This window comes from Pogoniulus pusillus, chromosome 5, assembly GCF_015220805.1.
Source record: "Pogoniulus pusillus isolate bPogPus1 chromosome 5, bPogPus1.pri, whole genome shotgun sequence".
Taxonomy (NCBI): domain Eukaryota; kingdom Metazoa; phylum Chordata; class Aves; order Piciformes; family Lybiidae; genus Pogoniulus; species Pogoniulus pusillus.
This window is the reverse complement of record NC_087268.1, coordinates 3,806,686-3,826,468: the sequence shown is the minus strand read 5'-3', so window position 1 is coordinate 3,826,468 and position 19,783 is coordinate 3,806,686. Positions and strand designations below refer to the sequence as shown.

Here is a 19,783-nt window from a genome sequence, read left to right as displayed (position 1 = left end):
TTATGGGAAAAATCAGAAGTGACATTCAGCTGGCCCCAATTATAAAATCAATGAGCTATTCAAAATCATTTGCCTCCTTTTCAAATAGTAAGTATAAAACCATACAAGTTACTGGTAGGAGGAGGAATAGTACCTTCCCTTATCTTAAGAGTTTTCCACTGCCTAATGTATTTGTAAATATTGAGGTTTACATTACAGCAGCTCCCTGTTTGGGTCAGTTTTTAATTATGACAGTAACTACCTAAAACATGGAGTCCTCTTCATTCAGCTGAATGTCTGGTGGCACAATACAGCCTGAGCCTAGAAAAGTTCAGTAAATTAGACTTCACATTTTAACCTGACCATCCAAGGAAAATCTTAGGAGAAACTGCCTCTTTAAATTCAGTCCAGAACAAAATCTAGAAAGCTGTAGCCCACCCTCTAGCAGATACTTTTTCACTTACTAATTTAAGAACAACACTTCTTGCTGCACTTACCAGGAAGCTGCTATGCCATGAATGTGTTATAAACACTACCCCTCTCTCAGGCTGTACGGCTTTCTGCAAAGCAAAACAACCTAATGGAAGTGCTGCTCTTTATCACCCTCTACTTCCTGCTCCTATTCTGGTTATTTAATTCAACACCAAAGTTAAGATTCTATGGAAGAGTTTCACATTGCATTTTCCCACTGTGTATCCCCTTTCAAACAGAGATCTTTGATGATGCGCTGGTTTCCCTGGAAGCTCACTTCCTCACCAAAACACTGCAAATGCAGAGGCAGAAGGATAACCAAACTGCACCACCTCACTTACTGAGAGCAGTCCTTGAGGTACAGGAAGCAAATAGAGATGTTTCTCAGACCACATGATGGGAAAACTACTCCGCATCAATCAGTAAAGACTGAACAGGAGGAAGAGTGCAACACCTTGCATGAATCACCAACACAGCACTTCAGTACGTGCCTTAGCATATTTCAAAGGCATAGGAAGTGCAACTGCAGATGAATGAATACTCAGTTTTGAAGTTTCCATAGTCTATCTGCTCCATGTGCCCTTAACACTGCAAATGCTTCTCAAAACAGCTATAGAAAAGGCTGTAACTATAGAATACCATAGAAGAAGAGATGGAGCTTGTATTTGATTGAGCTGGAGTTAATTCTCTTCTGAGCATCTTTCTAGTGCTGTGTTTTGCAATGCTGCAGCTGGGGGTTGATAACACAGCAGTGTTTTTGCTGCTGCTGAATAGAGCACCCAGGCTGTTCTCCTGCCCAAGAGTATGCTGAGCGGTGGGCAAGATCTTGGGAGGGGACACAGCCGAACCAGCTGACCAAAACTGTCCAAAGGGGTATCCCATGCAGTATGATGTCAGCTCAGATACAAGACTTAAGTGAAAGAAGGAAGTGTGGAGTGTATTCACAGATGGCATCCATCCTTCAGAGAAACCATTATGTTCAGAGCCCTGCTTCCTGAGGCCAACCACTGTCTGCTGATGGGAAGTAGAGAATAACACCTCTCTTTGCTTTTGCTTCCATGTGTGGTCTATTGCTTGTGCTTATTAGTATTATTATTAAATGGCTTCTACCTTATAAGTGGCTTTTGTTATATTTCCCCCTCTCCCCTGTCCATCTAAGAAGAGGAATGATATAGCAGCTTTGGTGGGTCCCCAGTCAGGGCCAAACCAGAGCTTGAAGACATTGTCTATCCCCTATGTCATTGCAAATAGCTATGTAATTTTTTTTAACAACTGCCAAGTAACAAATTATCCTAAACAATCACAAGAGGTAGATCATGTCTCACACAAGGCAGCAGCATAAAAAATAGCTATTGTATAATTTGATTCCCAAAGAGAAGCCATTCCTTCCCAATCCCAGGTCTTGCAGGTGGTTCCATGGTATATGGTAGAAGATGGGGAGTAGAACAAGGGACAAGTACGGTAAGTTGTTATCAAGGGGTTTGGGAGAAGAGTTGAAAAAGCGTACCTCTTACGCACAAGCAACCACTGGAAATGCAGAAGCATGCTGTCAGTACCAAATAAGTACAACGAAAACACTTCCATCTCCCTGCAGACCACTTGGAGACCTCAATACTCCAAATCCAAAGACTCATCTCCTAACTTAACTTTCTATAGTCATTTCAGAACAGAATCTCCTGTGCTGCCTTCTGAATTCAGACTCAGTTTTTTTTCTGGTTCTTTGCCTCGCTGTCCAGTTTGGAGGAAAGAATGACAACAGTTGTGATAATTTGTCTAAATTAATTCAGGATGAACATATAATATGAAAATTTGGTTATACTTTAGCTGAAACAGCTCTTCATTGTTGATGCTTACCCATGAATTTATTTATGAAGAAAATTTTATCCCTTCTCAATCTTCTTTTGACTAAGCTAAATGACAGAAGCTTTCTAATGTGCTCTTTGAAAGATAAATGGTCTGTAACTCTGATCAGCCTAGCAGTCTGTCTTTGCACCTGTTTCAGTTTAAGTCCATCTTTTATCCCCTTCAAGGCAAGAGCATTGGACACAATATTATTCCAAACGAGGTCTTAGAGCCTTTGTGAAATGTTATCAGCATTTCTCCCTTTCTCACCAAAATATTATGTCTAATGCATCATTAGAAGCACATTAGCCTTTTCCATAGCTGCATCATACTGATGGCTTAGAGCCATCTTAGTGGCACTATCACAGTACTTTACCTAGTACAAACAGCTACAACTATTAAATCATCTACACAACATCCTATGATGTTAACAGATGTTCTCATTTTAAATATTTGCATATTGAGATAAAGACTAGCATGACATGTCTGAGAGCAGACCCTGGGGGCTTGCAGAGCTGAATTAGCAACTGAGACTGACTCTTAATCTGAAATCCACACCTCTAAACACTAGCAGCGAACAGATGAACAACTCTGTGCACAGTAACAAGGGTATTTACGCTACTCCACACCAAATGCCTGTGCCTCCACTCAAAAGCCATCTCTAAAGGGATTGTTATAGATGACCACTTCTGTCCTCCACCAAGTAATTACATAAGCCTGCTGAGATGCCAAACCCCTACCCACCTTGACATACTGGTGGCCTCTACGGCTTGCTTTCATCTTCATGTTCTCAGCTGGCACTCAAAGTGCCTTTTCGTGGTGACACTATCCAAACAAGCCTCTAGGTGTTAGGCCACCTCCTCCCATACATAGTTACTCTTAGCTGTCAGAGCAAAAGCTACTCAGTTATAGTCACTTCTAGCAAAGCTGGCTTTACACTGATATGCTCTTCTGAAAAATCTTTTCCAGGATTCTGAATGTATAATTTGAATATTCTTCTTGTTCTAAAATCCAGACCATACTGAAAATGACAGCTCACATTAAAAAAAAACACAAAAACGACCCTTAAAAGGCAGGAGCTGACATACAAGAGAAAGGAGCTGACTTACTACCACTGAGCAAACAGCATCGCCATTCCTACACAAGGCAGCGTATTGCAGCTACTCACATCACACTGCTTGTTTCACAATCACAATCAAATATTCCTAACACTACTACAAAAATTCTACCTTTGTGAAAAGTTTGCCCAGAACATGAACATTACAAGAACTAGACAGAACATTAATTACTTTCTCTTAAAGATCAGGATCTCTTAATTACCTCAGAAATGTTACACGTTTTGCAGCTGCATTCCAAAAAGTATCTTTTCTTTCAAGTAATTAGCAGGGCCAACACTGTTCTCTCACCTAAGACGTTTTCTGTAAATAAAGCAAGCATTCTAGTCAAGCAGTGTACTATTCTTCTCAGAAAACAAATACCCTAGCTATACTTGAACTTGGTTTCTCTTTTTTGCACATCATCATGTTTACCTTAACCAATTCTCATTTAGATACATAGTATGTGCTGTCCTCCACAGATGAGTGTATTACTGATAAGGCAAAAAGCTTACAAATACATGGGATGCCTTCTGTTACTACCTTGTGGTGTAAAAGGCAATGCTAGTAACACTGCTGCACTACAATGCAAGAGCGCAGCTGTGCAAAGCCCCAAGCATTACCTCGTAGAAACTGCAGACTAATATAACTCATTACATCACCTCGACAGATGGAATATATATACCCTCTTAGATATTCTGCTTTCAGAGCACTTTCATGCATCTTTGAAGGACAGTATGGACCTAGAATGTTACCTACCACTGGTCTGCTGAGCTGAGTCAGTCACAAGAAGCAGTATTTTTCTCCACAATTAGCTAACTGCTTAGTAGTGAGGAGAAAAAAAATAACTCCAAGTTGGCTTAAACACATCTTTGATTTTATAACTGAAGTGACAAAAACCCCATCATATAGCTAGTTATGCCAAGTCTGATGATGACTCATCTCACCTGAAGCTGCAGCAACACTCAGCATTTTACATGCTGGAGTGCAACTTGCCCCATGCTATACCAATGGGTTTGTGTCCTGTACCACATTAGCTAGGTGTGAATGGATCAGTTTGGCTTTCTTGGTTTTGAAAATGGAAAAGGTCATGCTTCACTAACACTGCAGATAAAATCAGGCACAGTTCTGGTTAGGCTCTTGGTCTACAATACATGGAATACAGAATACACATGCATTTGAGTAAGTGCACGCTTACTCTGACAAGAAGTATTCTGACAAACAAGACAATTATCTCCTGATGTCTTCAGTTGGGATTTACATAAATAATATTTATAAATTAGAATGTAAGCATCCATAAATTTGGTAAAATAGAAGTGTGTTTTTTATTTCTAACACGGAATCTCAATGCAGAAAACCAGCATGATTTCAAGAGGCTTAAAAAAATTACTTTAATACAAATGCCTGTGCCTGTTGCAAAGTCTTAGCATCAAAATTTACTCCCATTCCTAGGTGGAAAATACGTATGGCAAAACACACGAGCAAATAAGGCATACAGTTTATATGTATACACATGGATACTGCAATCTTTGTAAATATACTTGGTAAAAAAAGCCTGCAGCTTGCAAGCAAAAACAAGCAGGCAATATTTCAAGCTGACAGTGTGGTACAGTATTATCAGGAAGGACAAGAACTGCAGTGATTTACAGTAAATGACTAATACAAGCCAAGGATGACACAAAGTTAAGAGGCTACATTAAAGAATTTTGCATTGCTGCTTTACGGTGCTTGATCTTTCAATTACTGAATTATCTGTATCTGAGCACTGTTTGGTTTTGATGTTTCCATGAAAGAAACAGGGTTCTTACACATACCACACTTGAACAGATTCAATTACCCAACAGAAGCAGCTAGAAATGGAAGTCCCAGTTGTTGCTTCTTGCTGACCTCCCAACTTCACCTGTTAATCTTCAGAATTTTATATATGAAAACTATCAGAATTATCACAGTATCATCAGGGTTGGAAGAGACCTCATAGATCATCAAGTCCAACCCTTTACCACAGAGCTCAAGGCTAGACCATGGCACCAAGTGCCACGTCCAATCCTGCCTTGAACAGCTCCAGGGACGGCGACTCCACCACCTCCCCGGGCAAGCACACAAAAGAGCCAAACTCCAAATTCAGGGAATCTAAAGCTTCTAAATGTATGTTTATCTACAGCATACTCTTTTCTAATGGACAGCAAGAAGTACCTTTTGATTACTGTGTTTTGTGACTGTGGGGTGCATGTATTTGTATCATGTGAGAAAAAGTATAGGTATGACACAGGATAAGGACTTGACATATGCAAATGTCAAGTGGAATAACCAGCAAACCAGAAACAATATGGCATTGCCAAGGGTCATTAAAAGCAAGCAAGAAGCTACAAGAGGAGCACCCAAAATTTTCACAAGTGGTATTTTACCAGGTTCACTAGGGGCATCACTTCAGTGATACTTTTGGCTTGAGTTTCCTAACTTTGATCAATTTACAGTGACTTTAGATTTGTTCAAAGGATCAAAAGCAGAAAACACAAGACCAGAATTACTTCCTTCAGTTTATTGACTTGCATTTTCATCAAAGCAGCAGCATAGGCAATTAAGATTTCCTAAAACTACTCATGCCACACACACCCATTGAAGCTCTCCATGTGGAGTAAGCAGATGGCCACCCAGACACTGAGCAGCAGATTGACTATAAACCAGGCTTCCCATCTTTTTTAGGAGATTCATGACATCCCAGCATAAAGAAAATAAAGTGCAGTACTACCCATTATACTAAGATCATAGCTGGCACTTGGTAAGGTTGCCCACATTCCAAGTTGAAAGCCAAACCACACTGAACCAATACAACACACATCTAGCCCCTTAGGCACAGCTGAGTATAGGGCAATATACTGAATGTATAGAGAAGCTTCCACAGAATGAAATACCTGATATTTAACAGGCAAAGTTGGATGCTGACAAGAAGTTACAGCTTTGTGAAAAAAACAAAACAACTAAACAGTAGAAATATTTGCATTTCTCAGAAACTTAGTAATTGCTAACATGAATTGGTTGGACAAAAATACCTGCTGATAGAGTTTCAGCCAAATGGTGCAGTATTTTTTGTTAGTGAATTAGAGTCAGAGTATTGAGCCAGGCTAATCTCACCAAACCCATAAAAGAGCACTGTGGAAGAACAAACATTTTAAAAATACAATTTTGTATTACTCATGCAGGACCTACTGATAAAGGTTTTTTAATTACCTTTTTTTAATATGAAAAAAAAGGTCATTTCATAGTAATTTTAATCTATGTATATTTAAGAGTCCTGTGGTGCCTGTCAGAATGAACAGACCAGTCAAGACTTCAAAAAAAATTAGTCTAGACATGAGAAGAGGCATACCCTCCATAGTAAGACTTCTGAAAGGCTTTGAAAACACTTTGGAGAATTGTTATTGTTTCTGGTAAGGAACACAGGAGTGCTTACTCCTGCAGTAATTCTTTTTATGAAGATAAAATATATTTTAAAGCATAATTGTCAGACATGCTCACACTTCTGAGAGTCAATAATTACACTGATGGATTTCTTACTACAGGCCAGTGTGTCGTGACTCACCTCAGCAACCTTCTTATCAGTAAAAATGCTTATCTAAGCAAGTTTCACATATGCTTTAGTGCTTGCAGGATTAGGCTTTTGTTTTGCAATTGCTTGACATAAGGGTCAAACATCTATTAAAAAAAAATGGCCAGAAAAGGTTATGTTATCTAGTTAGAGCAACAGAAAAAAGGATGCAAGATACTAATTATTTATTTCATGACCTCTATGCCTTCCTGATGACCACCTATGCTAAAAACAGTCTATATCACAACTACCCTAAACATCAATGTATCAATAAAATCCATGCCTTCTGAAACAGATCGGACGCAGTATACAATTAACACTGAAATATGTCTCACAGGTATTAAGTTTACTGAAAACATTGGCAAATAACTGAAGACACATACAGAAGAGCTTTAAAAAGGACAGATTTCCAAATTCCCTGAAATATCACCTAGAGCAGTCACTACTGGCTGCCTTAAATACTGCTCTGAGACAACTCCAACCAATCTCAGACACTAAATCAGTGCTAGAATACTAACACAGTAGGCAAAAATTAGCTTAACAAAAAAAAGTCTGTACATTGCTTCCAGGTAAATCCTGGTGAGATCAGAAAGAGTTGAAAAAGAAAAAACAGAGAAGTAAAAAAGAAAGCAGAAAGACTCCACTGCAGGATATCCACACTCAATGCAACACAGAACACTGAAATTATTTAAGGTAAACTTAGTGAATTAAAGCAATTACCAGCGATATGATGGAGGTGGGTTGCTATGTGTTCCATTAAAATTACTTTCTTTACACCTCCTGAATATTTTTAATGTCTTGTTTTACCACAGTTTTTCAACTCTGGGCTTCCATCTTTTAAGTTTCCTATTCTCAAAGACAATGAAAAAAGAGAAAGCAAGCAAAATCCTTAGAGACAGATTCAGCTATTTTATCCTTTGCAGGAAGTATTTTTGCATGTTGCCAAAACATCCTTTATCAAAATATCTGCAGTCCTACAGTCATGTTGACCCTTACTAGTTTGAAGAATGAGCAAATGAGTTGACCTGTGTGCAACACAGAAGTACAAACCCCAGCTATGGCTGCAAAAAGCAAACCAAAGAAATTCCCTTATTGAAGTGATGGCATTGCCATGTGACATTATAGTTGCAGATATAACCAGATTCAGAATAATAAGGGGACCTTTCTCACCTCATGTATGGTGCTTAGGATCCTACTGGGCAAGCAGAATTCCCCACGAGCTTTAGTATCAACTCTGCTTAGTACGCATTTTCACCACTGCTGCATCACATCTGCGTCAGCTAAATCCCTCTCCAGAGCTGCTACAGAACGGCACTGACATGATGCTCCACCTTTTCTTTCTGTGTCTCCCATTTACAAAGGGCACTCTTGCAAAGTGACACAGCCTCTCCAGTGACCTACTCTGACAGCAGGTGGTTGAACCGTGCAAGATGTTGTTTGCCTTTCATTACTTATTAGCTCTTCAGATCAACATTAGGTATGGCTAAGGAAAGTATTTGGACAGAAAATGTAGATTCAGTCAGTGACCAGGAATTAAGAATCAACATTTTACTATGAAAGCAACCTCAAAGAGAAAGGAGGGAGATTTTGGACTTCATATGTGAAATGAGTACTGCTTTGTTTATGTCAATACCACTGTTTACCAAAAAAACTGCATGTGTTTACATGGGATCAGTTTAATCCCAAACAAAGCAAATATGAGGCACTTGTAAAACTCATTAATAGGAGAGGCTGTAGTATGATTCTAAACTTTAAGAAAGCAATAGCAATTCTGACCAAAAAAGCTACCCTGATGAAAGCTTTTTGGATCAGGCCAAGTTGAGAGCATATCCTTGTGTCAAAGCAACATAAATATTGCATGTGCATTCCTATATTTAGCCATCCAATGCACTACAGATTAAAAGAGGCAGCTAGATACTGCCTGTAAGAGAGTAATTTTCTTGACCTTAACATAAAAATAAACCAAAACAAGCCCTGGTGAATAAGGGAAGGAGATAAATTTTCCTCTTCCAGTCCTTTAATCATTTGTTTTCTCTTTTCCTAGTTCAAGCCTTGACCAAAAAAAGGCAGTATAATATTATCCCATTATTTTGAGTGCAGGTTCTCAATTGTTTTGGCAATCAATCATATGCCAAGGATTATGGGAATCTTGGAAACTGAAACATACACACAAGGTTTTTCCACCCACCTTCTTTAATTAGCAACTCTTTATGTGTTAACAGCACTCAATTTCAGAATGGGAAGAGCCTGTAATAGATACACAATACACTGAAGTGAAGCAGGGACACCAAAATTGGTAGCTCTCCGTGGCAGAAATTAGAAAATGACTTGATCCTCCCATGGAGCTGAAATAACAGATAGTGGACTGATTACTAAGGCAAACAGGCAGCTAAAACTCTTCTATCTGCAGTGTGACCTGGCTGAAGTCAGGAAAGGCTGACTTGGATCAAAACTGCCAAGGCAGTCTTCTTCTACCCCTGTCCTTCCTCAGCAGTGAGAAAGGGAGTATGTGGCAGCTGGGGCAGAGATTCCCCCAAGCCACCCATCTTCCACTATGCTGTATTATACAAGAAATATATCCTAGGAGTATAAATTAGAGTTACAACTACTAAAGAAACACACAAGAAGAGTCTGCTGCCCAGAGTCCTTACTCACTAGACAGTACATCTGCTGCTCCAGCTAGGTATGTCTCAGCAGCAGTAAAGTGCCTGATGTCAATCAATCACATTTGCTTTAAAGGTAGGACTAGTAACAAAAAAAAACTTGACCAAATGAAACAATTATGCCTATTGTGAATTACTATTAATTGGAAAACATGCATTCAAACTGCTGAAATTTACATTAAAAAAAGAAAAAAAGATAATGTCCATTTTCACTACATGACCCTGGGAAGTTCTGATCTAATTGTAAAAAATGCTGCTGTCAAATCTGTTTTCAGCAACTGCTAGAAGCTCACTTGTGCAAAGAGGGCAATGTGTCTTAAGTGGAGCAAAAATAATTCTTTATTTGCTTCTTTGTACTTCTCCAATGTTCTCTTTTCTAGTGCTGCCCCAGCATGGGGACATTTTGTTCATTCTGGGCTGATGGCACTGCTCCTACACACCACAAGTAATTCCCCTCTGGGCTGACAAGCCACAGCAGCAACCACAGGCCACTGAATGGCAACTGCTGTGCCAAAGTGGGTCCTACTACACAATCTCTCCATCGTTCCACAGGCAGAGGTTGGGTTAAGTGTTTCCATACCTCAAGTCCACACAACATCCACACTGGGGGGCAACTGCATTAACAAAAGCTCCAGCACTTCCACCAGTGTTTTCTTGATGTGGACATCAAGGTGAAAGAGCTGGTGCCTGTTTAGTTCCCATCCCAATTAGGTCAGGAGGTAACTGGTACATGAATTTGACTGCCACCTCACAGCTTGGAAATACTCCCGAGGCCATTATCTTACTGCAGGAGTTTCTTTTCTTTATAGTCCATGCCTGTGTGCTCTGTTTACTCATATTTTCACTTGTTTCTTCCCTAAATACACTTTTTTTTTTTTGCATGTGGTTTCTTACCTATCTCTTCTACTTCATCACCCTAGTATCCTGCTCCTTGCCAACCAGAGCAACTATACCTGCCCAGTGTTTTTAGCTTTCATCAAACGCGTACATTTCAAGCCTACACCACTGAAGTACATTTGATTTGCTTAAGAAATGGTTCTTTTTGGTCACTGAATTCAATCTTACCTCTCAGAGGCAACTACTTCTCTAAACCAATGAGTTGCATCTTTACCAATGAAAAGAAAAAGGCCAAAATAGATGGGAGTGGGATATTAAAAACAAGCAAGCAAGCAAACAACCCAACAAATAACCAAAACTTTTGTTTTCAGGGTTTAAATCTAGAGATGACTGAAAACACATTATGTCCAAAGGCATCTGATACTAGGTCAGTAAGCTTTCTGCACTGCCTCCATTTCAGTGTCTCATTAATATTAACATATGAACAAGAGCTTTGCTGGAGAAAATATTGAGAAATGTCAAGAAACTTCTCCTAGCAGAGACAGTCAAAAGAATTCTTTATTAATGAAGCCTGCTCAAATGAGTAAAACTGTAAAGTATTCAGAAACCAGGACAGAAGGAGCAAACACTCTAAACAATTCCCAGTTAGAAACATTACAAATATTTCTTAAATGGAAATAGACCTATACCATAAACTCTTGGAAGGAAGTATTACAGGCAAAACTCTAATCCAGTTATCAGCAGTGAAAAGCCACACAGAAGCCATGCCTTTTCAGAGCATCAGAGAGAAAAGTTAACTTTATAGCCCATCAAATAACAAAATTTGTGTATCAGACACACAGCTTAAACCAGAAAGTAAATGGAAGTTTCATAGACATGGTTTTGAATTTGCCTGGAAAAGTATCTCTCCCTTGCTTTTTTGCAAATGTTTGTTTTGAGAGGTGATAAATATTTAAACCTCATCAATGAAAAGCCATTATTTAACTGACAGCTATGAAATCACACTCTGAATGTAAAGTCTTTGAGACAAAATAATTCTGACCCAGCATGGTAAATGCTTAGTTACCAGTGAACACATAAGAGTAACAGAACACTTCACACTCAGCAAAGTTTGGAACAGCATCACTCTGCTTCAGTAAAAGCCTAGAAGTAAAGACAAGACATATTTAACAAGCTACACAGGATTTATTACTTTTGACATGTTACTCTAATTTGCAAGATATAATCAGTTTTCCAAAGAACAACGTTAAAATGTAATAAAGGATCCAGACCTGATTTCCTTAGCAACTACTTCTATTTAATCACAAAACTATGATAAATTCATTTTACCAAAAATTAAAAGATGGACTAGACTGATAGGAAAGAAGCCAATGAAGTACAGGCATCAGAAACTGAAGTATGAGTTGGCATACAAATCCTGCGGCTGGCAGAGACAAATCTGTCCGATGAATTCAGAAAACACAGAAGTGACACTAAAACTGGCAGAAGCCAGTGCCACTGCACAACAGGAAGGCTGAAGGAAAGATTTCACACTGGCCTCCACTTGGAGAATCCCCTAGTCTTAGTGATCCATGTCACTTCATCATTTTTAAAACAGTGTATTTCAGAAAAGAGTAGGTTCCTATAAATCTGAACGTTGAGAATGGGCATTTGCATTGCCTGATGGTGCTTTCTGAAGAGTAACAATATTCCACTATTCATGCAAAATATCACAAAGCTCAAGTTTAAAGGAGACCTTGCATAGCATACAATAGCAAGTACAATACTTGCTGTGAACACAAACTTTCTATTTCTAGCAAAGGATGTCAGCAGTTTTCACGTAGCTCAAAATAAGGTACTCCTGCCTTAAAAGTGGCAATGGATTTTCTGTGTCAGAAGTGCCAAGCATATCAGGTATAACACACAAATTAATTGTTAAGGAAATGATTTGTGAACCTGTTGCAATTTCTTTCTTTCTTCTTGGGAGAACAACAAGGTCAGAGTCTTAAGACAGTTGCTGCTTCTAGTGGCAGTAAAACCATTGAAATGAACCATCCTCCAGCCACTGCTTTTCCTACTGAACCTTTGCAGACAGTAATGCATATCAGCGAGTTCTCACTCTCCCTCACACATGAAGTAAAACTAACTGTTCCTCTATGAGTCAGACAGCAACAAGTCAAAAAAGGAAGTTAAAAACATATTAGACAAATTCAAAAAAAGCTCTTTCTTGTAGTATGCTTAACCATTACAAAGAATAGAACACAGTGACTACCATGGTACCTTCCTGACTTTGTCATTTAATAACTCCCTGTAATACCTGAGGATGGGGAAGTAAAAGATTAAACATCAAAACCAGTTTCTATCAGTACAGTTTGACGATGAAGGGAGATTAAAGGAAGGGAATTTAAGAAAGGCTCAGCAAAAAGGACAATGCACACAAAAAGGAGTGAAAAACTAGATGCTTACGTTGATACATCTGATACGATTACAAACGAAAACAATACACTCGGTATTTTCAACCTCAGTCTAAACATCACAGTTTTGTCACAAGCAATGAGGTATTACCAGCTTGGCATTTCAGCATACCAGAGGGACTAACTCAGACAGCACTATGTGATCTGTGCCATTTGCCAGAGCCAAACAGTTTCTTTATCCTTCAGGTGGAGCACACATATACAAATTTCTTTGCATGCAGCTGGCTGCAGTATGATCAGGTGCTATAAAGCAGCACTGAACCTAAGTAGTATTTACCAAGTATTTCAAAGGCCAAAAAATGTGCAAGAGCATTAGTGGACACAGCAAAACACAGAGGTCACATAGAGTTAATGTCCTTCTCCCCAGCTACTTTAACTTACTATTTGAAGCAACAGCCTTCTAACTATTGTTAATATTTAATTCAACCTCAAGGAAAAAAACCAAACCAAACCACACACCAAAAAAGAAACCATTGAAAACACAAATCCCCACGTGCCAGGTTTTTTATGTGGTGAAATTCCTCCCAGTACCAGAGATAATCTTTAATTCAGTTCAACATACTGTTTTCATTACAATAAGCTGCAAATTACTGCCTGCATAATCATGACAGGTAAGGATTATGTTAAACCATACTCTCTGCTGATGGCCTAGCTTTTCTTTAAGTGATGTCAAGACTTCAACTAAATAAATTAACCTGTCCAGTATACTACTGATGTTTTATATCAAAAGAGGGTTATGCTGTAAATAAAGCATGATAGAAACATAAGAGCAGTGACTTGGCAAAGATTTGAGACTGCGATGAAACAGATCATGCTGAGTGCAATCACAGGGCACCTACAGCATGGCCAAGAGATCAGACTCAGCCAGCACAGATTTAGGAGGGGCAGGTCCTGCTTGACCAGCTTGATCTCTTTTTATGACCAGGTGAACCGCCTGGTGGATGCGGGAAAGGCTGTGGATGTAGTCTACCTGAACTTCATCAAGGCCTCTGACACTGTCTGCCATAGCAAACTCCTACCCAAGTTGGCAGCCCTTGGCTTGGACAGGGGCATTCTGTGCTGGATTAAGAACTGGCTGGATGGTTGGGCTCAGAGAGTGGTGGTGAATGGTGCCATATCCAGTTGGTGGCTGGTCACTAGTGGTGTGCCCCAGGGATCAGTGCTGGGCCCAGTCCTGTTTACCATCTTCCTTGATGATCTGGATGAGGGGACTGAGTCCATCATCAGCAAGTTTGCAGATGACAGTTGGGAGCATGTGTCAATCTGTTAGAGGGCAGAACGGCTATGCAGAGGAACCTGGACAGGCTGGATAGATGGATGCAGTCCAACACCATGAATTTTAACAATGCCAAGTGCCAGGTTCTGCATTTTGGCCACAACAACCCCAAGCAGTGTTACAGGCTGGGGACAGAGTGGTTGGAGAGCAGCCAAGCAGAAGGGGACCTGGGGGTACTGGTCAACAGGTGACTGAACATGAGCCAGCAGTGTGCCCATGTGGCCAAGAAGGTCACTGGCATCCTGGCCTGTATCAGGAATAGTGTGGCCAGTAGGACAAGGGAAGTCATTCTGTCTCTGTACTCAGCAATGGCTAGGCCACATCTTGAGTACTGTGTCCAGTTCTGGGCTACCCAGTTTAAGAAAGATGTTGAGGTACTTGAACATGTCCAGAGAAGGGCAACAAAGCTGGTGAGGGGGTTGGAGCACAGCCCTACGAGAAGTGGCTGAGGGAGCTGGGGTTGTACAGCCTGCAGAAGAGAAGGCTCAGGGGGGACCTCATTGCTGTCTACAGCTACCTGAAGGGAGGCTGTAGCCAGGTGGGGGTTGGTCTTTTCTCCCAGGGACCCAGTGACAGAACAACAGGACACAGCCTCGAACTGTACCAGGGCAGGTTTAGGCTGGACACTAGGAAGAAATTCTTCATGGAAAGAGAGACCATTGGAATGGGCTGACTGGGGAGGTGGTTCTGTCATGATCCCTGGAGGCATTTAAAAGGAGGCTGGATGAGGCACTTAGTGCCATGGTTTAGTTAATTGGAAGGGTTAGGTGATAGTTTGGACTCTATGATCCTAGAGGTCTTTTCCAACCTGGTTAATTCTGTGAGACTGATGCAAATATTTCTGGTATGAAAAACAGAATGACTCTGTAGGTATGAAAATTACTTCTGTAAAGATTAAACAGGGCACGCTGACACCTTAACACTCAGGCAAATAAATGCATTTGAGGAAAACTCAGAAAATGGGTTAGAACTTGTGAGGCTACTACTTTAAGAAAGCAGGAAAGGAACACAGAAGAAAAAAGAATTCTTACACAGTGTGGTCTAGGATGCTTTTATATTCACTGGTTTATATATGTGTGTGTGCATACACATACTTGTGTCTGCACATAAATTTATGTGTCTGTTTGTGTGCACGTACCAAAACAACCACTGGCTAATGTTTTCAAATAGCTTGCAGGAAAAATAAAGTACCTTCCATTCTCTCAGAAATATAGTTTAAAGGACAAGAAATAAAAGCTGCTCAAAAGTGTTATATAGAAGTATGAACATGTGTCTTCCCAATCTTACAATACACTAAAAAGGCAGGAGGGAGAAACAAAGTTTAAGCAGTCACAGAACATTCAGCAAAAGTACAGAACTTCCCAACGAGACAAGATTCAGGCTGTCAGAGTATACCAAACACTCACACTAGACTTTACTTAGATGTTAGAAAAATAAATAATAGTTCTGAAGCAGAATTATTAGTGAAAGGGATTAGACATACAGCCCATTTTTTTGCCTTGGGAGCTCAGAGGAAGACGGATAGCACCTTTTCGTTGTTCCCTCTCCTGGCTTTCTGCAGAAGGAAAGGATCCAGAGGGAGCCAAGGAGTTACCAGCAAGATAATCCAAAGAGCTGCAGGCAGACACCTATGCTAACACCCCACAATTCCCAGGAAAACTCCACAGTGTAGGATTGAGATCGAGGATGAAGATCAGAAAACGAACACTGCCTAAGCTAAAATGACTCACTTGGGTTACAACACTGAGAAATACATTGGAGAGCAAATTTCCAGTCAGCATCCCAAACCACTACAAATTCCCTAACAAATGCCCTAAAATACAAACTGTTCCAAGTAGCTTAAGGGTATTTCAGCTAACTGATCACCTCAAACACAAATGAATATACAGAGCACAGAGAAAAGTTGCAGCTATGGGGCTAATGATAGAAGAGATTTTCACTCTGCATCTAATTTATTTAACTGGAGATTGCCACCACTAAGACAGCTTCAGCTGCTCTCCTGGTTGTTCAGCTCCTTCACATTTGCCTCACAGATCCATGATCCCATGGCTGCAGTGCAAGGGAGTGGGGAGGAAGGAGAATCACAGAACTTCAGATGTTGGAAGGGACCTCCAGAAATCACTGAGTCCAGCCTCCTTGCCAAGGCAGGATCCCCTAGGGTAGTTCACTCAGGAAAACATCCAGGCGGGTTTTGAAAGTCTCTAGAGAAGGAGACTCCACAACCTCTCTGGGCAGCCTGTTCCAGTGCTCTGTCACCCTCACTGTAAAGAAGTTTCTCCTCATGCTGAGATGAAACCTTCTATGTTCCAATTTGTAGCCATTGCTCCTTGTCCTATTGCTGCCGACCATTGAAAAGAGATTGGCCCCATCCACTTGACACCCACCCCTCAGACATTTGTACACATTGATAAGATCTCCTCTCAGTCTTCTCCTAACTAAACAGCCCCAGGTTTCTCAGTCTCTCTTCACGGGGGAGATGCTCAAGTGCCCCAGTCATCCTCATGGCTCTCTGCTGGAGTCTTTCCAGCAGGTCCCTGTCCCTCTTGAACTGGGGAGCCCAAAACCAGGCACAGTATTCCAAGTGTGGTCTCACCAGGGCAAAGTAGAGGGGGCGAAGAAGCTCCCTGGACCTGCTGGACACACTTTTCCTGATGCACCCCAGGAGGGCATTGGCTCTCTTGGCCACAAGGACAACTGCAGATCAATCAGTTCAAGAGAAAGCTACTTCCCTCCCACACACTCCGAGTAACTTTCTGTTGTAACAACTGTTCTAACTAGACTCTCCATCATGCCTGTGACTGTCCAGCCTGGAAGTGTTACAGTCATTGAGAAGATAACTACAAGGATGCCCCTTCCAGATACCAGCCTACAGAGACAGTAAGCATTGTAAAATCACAAACTGAGAATGCACCACCTCCCAACCCTCTCCTATAATCAAGACAAACTGCTAAGGACTGTAGAGTTAGCTGGGAAGCAGCAACTGCAGAAGGGACTTCAGCTATTCCCCCTTCTGACTTAGAAGGCTTGGCAACTCCCTCAGTCCCAACCAAAGGAGGGAGATATATTTGTGCACAACTTCCCAGCCTCAGAGTCACGTTTCTAAGACTTTAGTAGCTCCTCAAAGCCTAGAAGCCTCAAGTGATGCACAAAAAAGGGTAGAATTGCAGGAAGAAAAAAGCAGTGATCACCATCTGTGTTTCCTCCATTCACTACCCCAGTCCTAGGTTAGTTGGGGTTAAGTCTCCTTCTCTCCTTAAACACACAGGAGGAGAAGACCCACAGTGGCATGGAAAATAGGATTAGATTGGATTACAGCTATCCAATACTCAACTCCAATAAAGCAATCTTGATTACCTAAACTCCACCACTTACTCTGAGGGATGTCTTCCTCTTCAGCTTATAAATTCTGCCTAAGCTTGCACCAACGGGGCTGGGGAGGCTAATGCACCTTCTGTCCAAGACCACAGTAAGCATTCTGTGGTTCAGTAATTCCCATTGCCTGGTCCTAGGTGGCTTCTTCTGCAGTAGGTCACCTTTTAATGGATCACTCTTGGAAGATATTTAAGGTTTCTCAGCAACAGCAAAATCAGCCTTGTCACCTACATGAGGTATACTGAGTATATTTGTGAGAGGCAAGCAACTACGTTTTTAGGTGATATAAGACTTACAAGGGAAGTGAACTGACCACATTATCTCAATGGAAGGAAATACTCTAACCTTCTATCTGGAATAAACCAAGTACAAGTAACTATATTACACTCTGAACTCTATTTCTGGAAAAAAAGAAAGGGTGGAGCTACTTTTAAAAGCCACTTGTGCACCTTTGAACATTGATTTGATATTCCTCAACAACACAATTACATAAAAAATAATTAATTAGTTACATTAGGTGTAGATCAATTAATTGGTTAAGTCTGGCCAAGCAGTTTCTGCTACAGGAGATCTCCTCTGAGATTTATTTATTATGGGTCAATGAAAGCATTACTTTCAAATTCCTCTAAAACATCTATTATTAGTGGCTTGCATCAGAAGCCTTGGATTCACTTCAAAGCACAGAATTCAACTAGGATTTTTTTTCCTGGGAAGATGATGGGGTGTTTTTTTCCTGAATAAAAAGTTTGTAACTATGGAAGTGACAGACATTAAATTTTAGAATAGCAAGTGAAAAATACTATACTGTTTCCATATATTCCTCCAAATCTGCAAATCCTTTCTGTTAACAGCATGAGGAAAATGTCACAGAACGAGTAGAGAGATCTGGAACAAAACTGCATTATCAGCTGAGAGTCACTGCCTGATCTCACAGACACTTCCTATTGAAGGTGAGCATTCAAAGAAACAAACCCTTTGTAGTCTTAACAATAGTTCAGAGCATTATACATTATAATATTTGGGAAGTGTCTTCAGTCCTGTGTTTCCTGAGTGGTTGGGTTGGGCTTTTTTTGGTCCTATTTTCACTGAGATATCTTGTTGCTAAATTATCCACTAAAATAAAGACAAAGGTTAGTGAAGTTAAACACTGGACATAACTGGCACGTAACTAGAGCTTAGCATCAGTAAATGGTCTCCCAAGGATGTGGGAAAATAGGTTATGTGAATCTTCCTGCTTCTGCACCCCCAATAAAATGTGAACCCTATTTCTTTAGAGGTGAGGGAGGTGTGTTGCCTCCAGTTTTAGTGGAGCTGGGAAGTTGAATATTGCCTTCCTAGTCAAACACAGCACCAGATCCATTAGAGACTGCGGCAATTTTTTAGCTTTAGAAAGGTGAAGCTAGTGAAAGTTTCCAGAGCCCCATTCTTCACAGCAGCAATATTTCTTTCTTTCTTCTTTTTTAAGAGATTGTTATCGGTCATCTCATTGTGGTAACATGCGATACAACTTCATACACTCACTTCTGGAGAGCTTTAAATAGGATTTACAAAACACTGCAGAATGTTTCTATCAAGAACTGTAACTTCCAAGGTCACCAACACGGTTCTTGCTGTTCCCAACACAGGGGTGCAAGTTGCCTGATGGGGTCACCTCATAGCCTCTGTGAAAGTTACAGCACATGTACCAGGCAACACACCTCTCCACACACAGCATTCTCAGGTAGTACAAAAGCATGCATTACAAATCTACAGGGCTAGGGCCATGGACTACCAGCAGAGTGCCCACGAGCAGGATTGATTAACTTCATCTTGTTGATTTTACTTGGGGGAAAAAGAATTAATACCTGTAGTACATTTTGGTTTTGTTTTTCAAACACATATTTGCATAACTGTTAAGACTAGAGAACAGCACTAACAGTTACAAAACTCATACAACCATTTTTAAGTCATTTAATTGTGAACAGTATCTTGACACAGATTAAGATATTTTAACTGCTGCACTATCACTGCTGCAAAAATCCCTTCCAACACCACACAGGTTTTTGTTGTTACCATATAGGCACTGAGTATTTCCTTTTGAGTTTCACACAGGTGGTCTCTCACATTTATTTGTCTTACATAATGAAGTACCAATTGGGAGAAGCTGAAGAACCTCAAAATTTTGGTAAGGTCAGGCTGGACTAGAAACAAGAGATTTGTTTTATTAAACA

General features: G+C 40.4%; 1 protein-coding gene across 8 annotated transcripts in view; it reads right to left on the bottom strand.

Moving 5' to 3' along the window:
* TBL1X (transducin beta like 1 X-linked) overlaps window positions 1-19,783 on the bottom strand; it is a 198,685-nt gene that overhangs the window by 144,156 nt on the left and 34,746 nt on the right. The window contains exon 1 of one of the 8 annotated variants that reach the window (XM_064143039.1): window positions 3,613-3,692. The exons of the other annotated variants lie outside the window; for them this stretch is intronic. The gene's annotated coding sequence lies outside the window, so the exon portion shown is untranslated. Of the gene's footprint in view, window positions 1-3,612; window positions 3,693-19,783 lie in introns of those variants that run through there. 8 annotated transcript variants of the gene reach the window in all.